Source organism: Dipteris shenzhenensis, chromosome 19 (assembly GCF_047967505.1).
Source record: "Dipteris shenzhenensis isolate YYH24624 ecotype China chromosome 19, Dip_SZ_1.0, whole genome shotgun sequence".
Lineage (NCBI taxonomy): Eukaryota > Viridiplantae > Streptophyta > Polypodiopsida > Gleicheniales > Dipteridaceae > Dipteris > Dipteris shenzhenensis.
This window is the reverse complement of record NC_141614.1, coordinates 33,015,241-33,019,320: the sequence shown is the minus strand read 5'-3', so window position 1 is coordinate 33,019,320 and position 4,080 is coordinate 33,015,241.

Here is a 4,080-nt window from a genome sequence, read left to right as displayed (position 1 = left end):
GGTGAATACAAGTTGAGTAGGTGTTCAGATGCTTAGATGAGGGACGTGTATCATTGGATACTCAAGTCGTTGTTCTTGCAGGCCAAAACGTACACCATCACTCCTCGAACCCAAGGGATGATGTTGCTGAGGAGAGGGCAGTGCCATGGGCTCAATCCTGAAGGAGCAGATTCATGCAGAGGCTTTACGGGTGGCAACTCATGGATAAGAAGCAGGTAGTGAATTCCAAGATTGGGTAGGTCTTGGAGATTTTTTTTCCCATACATCTTGAGTCTACACAGCGCCTCAACGGTCGACTGCCTTGGTGCTCACTCTAGCACCTGAGGGGCCTGCACAGGATGAACAGGATGAAGCTAAGGGATATTCTGGTGGAGTGGCTATGAAACAGTGAAGGAAGAAGCCTCGCCTTAGCCAGGGGGTGGTATCTCCCCTTGCACCCTCAACTCCTTCACATACTGGTGGTGTGGAGGGCATTTCCACCAGTGGGGTGGCAACGACACAAATTACGGTGTCCACCTGTGGCGTTACCAGTCATGGCAGAGCGAGTGATGGTGACTCCAGTGTCCACTGCAGCAGTGATCCCAGGCAATACTCTAGTGGTGGGAGGTTCCCTTATGCAGCGGTAGATGGAGCAGCTTCAGCAGAGTGCAGCAACAACGACTGCGGTGACTACTACAACATCAGTGGCAGTCTCTGATGCAGCGACGGTGTCGGCAATAGAAGTGTTAACGGCAATCTTGGAGTTTGCGAGTGTGTCTCCAGTGTCTTCTATCGGGTTCAATTTTCAAATGCAGCCTATGCATGTGCAGCTACAGTTTTGTTCGTATTTGCTTGCACGGATAGCTTCACAAATTGGTGCAGGGGGAGAATCTGCTAGAGTGACCAGTTTGGAGGCAGAAATCACGCAGTTGCGAATGGAAAATGAGTCTCTGCAAGGTCAGCAGGAGTGGGTGCGACAAGTGGAGGACCGGATGACAGTCCTTGAAGCTAGAGTTCAAGTGCAAGAAGCACATTCATAGGCCATGCAGTAGCTACATGCAGAGTATGTATCAAGCATTGAGCATGAGTTGCTACGTCGATGTACTATCAATGCATTGGTGGAGTATTTGCAGGCTTTTTCAGGGAATGTGAGTGTTAATATGGAGCAGATGGGCTCGCTCTTGGAAGCTCTTCAGGATGATGTGCGGGTGGAATGGGATAGGAAGGTGGCAAGATGGAGTGCGACTGTTGTTCCGCAGACCTGTCGAGCTGGTTCCACAAGAACAACAACCCAGGACGAACGGAGATGCAGGAGCTGGTGCGGCGGGTTCTGATCAGCAACAGGGTCCGCAAGGCATTGTGGAATCCGTTCTCCGCAATAGCAAAAGAATAGATGCGTTGAAGCGGCAGAGGTGTTCACTTTGTCTATGGTTGGAATTGTGTGCCCATTCTTTGTCTGTCATCACCTCCTCATCCTCCTTGGTGGAAAGAGGCAGATAAGTTTATGGGGAGGTATTATAATAAGCACACACCTTTTCTGGGGTTACCAGATCCCCCATCCTATGAGCCGATGGTGATTCCAAGACCTGCGATGGCACAGGAACGATGGCAGCAGCAATTATCGTCGGGTGCATGGATAGATGAAGTATTACCCATAGAGCAGTGGTCTGAACAGCAGGTAGTGGATAGATCCAAGCCTCATCCATTAGAATGGCTCATGGATCTGGAGCAGGATCGAAGATTGAAGATGTTCATGCAAAAGAGGCAGTTAGAGATGACTACAACTACTGGTTCGAGTGGAGTGATGACGCAGTTGCAGACAGAGTTACCTGAGAGTAGTGATGTGGGACTCCTTTCTTGTTGGGGAATGTCCCCAGTGGTACTTGACCATGGATTAGACTTGGGCTTGAGTAGTGGTTGCCTGTAAATTGGTGGCAAGTTCTTCTTTGAGTAGAAGGCATTTCCTTGTGAGCTCCTCAACACGGAAAGTATGTGCCTACAGAGTCTTTTGTAACTCTACAAGCTTGTCCTAATAGTCCTAAGGGCTTCTTCTTTTTGGACTAGTGTGAGCCTAGCTTGCACAAGTTCCTCCATTTGCTAAGCATGGATTGCGAGTCAAGTGGTCATTGGAGGATTGGAGGATTGTCATAGCATGAACTTCAGCTAACACCTGTATTTGTCTTTGTTGGAGATTGGAAATCATGTCAGGCACTGCTTTGTCCTTGGCTTTGAGAGCTTGGTTCATCTGCACTTCTTCAAGCTCTTTTTTGAATATTTGGGCGAGGGGCATGAAGAGTTGTGACCTCTCTCAAGATTCTTTGGAAACTTGGACGTCTGCTACAAGTTAGCATTCCAATTCTTGGATATGCTCCTACTTGGCCAAGCTAGTAAATATTTCCCCATGACATCGAAGTCATCCATGGATACAATGTTGACCTCCATGCTACTACATTATGCTATTGCACTCTCCCATAGTCCATGACACATGTTGTGCCTTGTGAGAACTACTTGGCCTAGTGCATTCATGAGTTTCATGGTCCACCCCATGCTTGCTTTAACATTCAAGACAAGCTCCTAGACCCACTCTAGGGTCATGACATGATGGACATATGCCATGCCAAATGAGTCACAGCTTAGCCTAGTGCATTCACAACTTTCATGGTCCATCCTGTACTTCCTCCCACATGAAAGTCAAGCTTCTTGGTCTTCTTCTAACTCATGAAGTTGTGGCTGGCTCCGATGTCAAACCATCATAGAGGTTGACCAACCATCATCAAAGTGGCATTTATGCTAAATCTTCTTCCCACCCCTCATTCGACTAGTGACCCAATGCTCGATATGGTGTGTGCATAATTCTTAGTAGGAAGATGTCCTCTCTTGCTATCCATTAGCTACTAGCTGTGCAAGATTTCCAGAGTGCTCGGGTTGTAGATCAAGACATCAAGAATTAGAACATAGAGGTTTCTATTGCATAGGTGAAATCGTATGGAGATGGGTGATCGAGTGTATCAGTAAATACAAGACATGTAGAAATAGAATGTAATTTATAATTGGAAATCCACACACTTGTGTTATTAGAGAATCCACATAGAATACAATAGTCATAGCTACATACTCATAATGCATACTCCTTCTATTGCTCATCTTGGCTGAGGCTCAACACTCTGTGAGAGCTACAGACAAATGCTCCTTCTAGTGCTCACCTCAATTGAGGCTCAACACTCTCTAAAAGTAGTAAGACTCCACTCCTTCTAGTCTATACAAATCCTAACACGATAAAACAAGATGAATTGAAACGAGAAACTAAGGGAGAAATCTCGTTCTAACTTGGCCTCACCCTTTAAGTACCTACAGACTCAGGCAATTGAGATATGGTCCTATCCTCGACCTTGGAATTCACTAGACTTCCTAAGTACCTACAAACTCAGGAAATTGAGATATGCTACCTTCCTATTCTAGACCTTGGAATTCACTACCTTCCCATTCTTCCTAAGTACCTATAGACTCAAGCAATTGAGATATGCTACCTTCCTATTCTAGACCTTGGAATTCACTAGATTGTTCCTCTTCACCCGATAATCTTCAATTTTAGGAGCTAGTGTCGATGTATCCAAGAGTCCTCTATTTCTCCTGCTGACATAGATTTACTTGAGTTGACTAAACCCTATAGCCTTCCATCATGCGCTTGCAGTCACATTTCATGGACGAAGGCCTCCAGTGGCTGCAAAAGTACGGTTGAGAGGAAGCAAAAAGGATAAGAAACTATCTTTTGCAAACTAACAACACTTAGTATTACCCCTCAAGTATTCTAATATTATATAATAAATTGTTGGAGTCAATGCAAAAAATGCTAAATGAAGGCTTTAGCCATTTTGAGACTGAGCATGTTGCCTACCCAACACAAATAATAAAGGAAGAGTTAGATATATCTCTTGCTATCTTTAACTCCACTGCACAACCTGATACATCGAACTTGCCCCACCCCTCCACCAATGATGTTTTTATGAAACGTATACTTATATATTAATATAAAATCTTGGCAAAAGTTTATCAAGCTAGTTTTTTTTGTTTCATAATAATGATAGAATATATTATACTTTT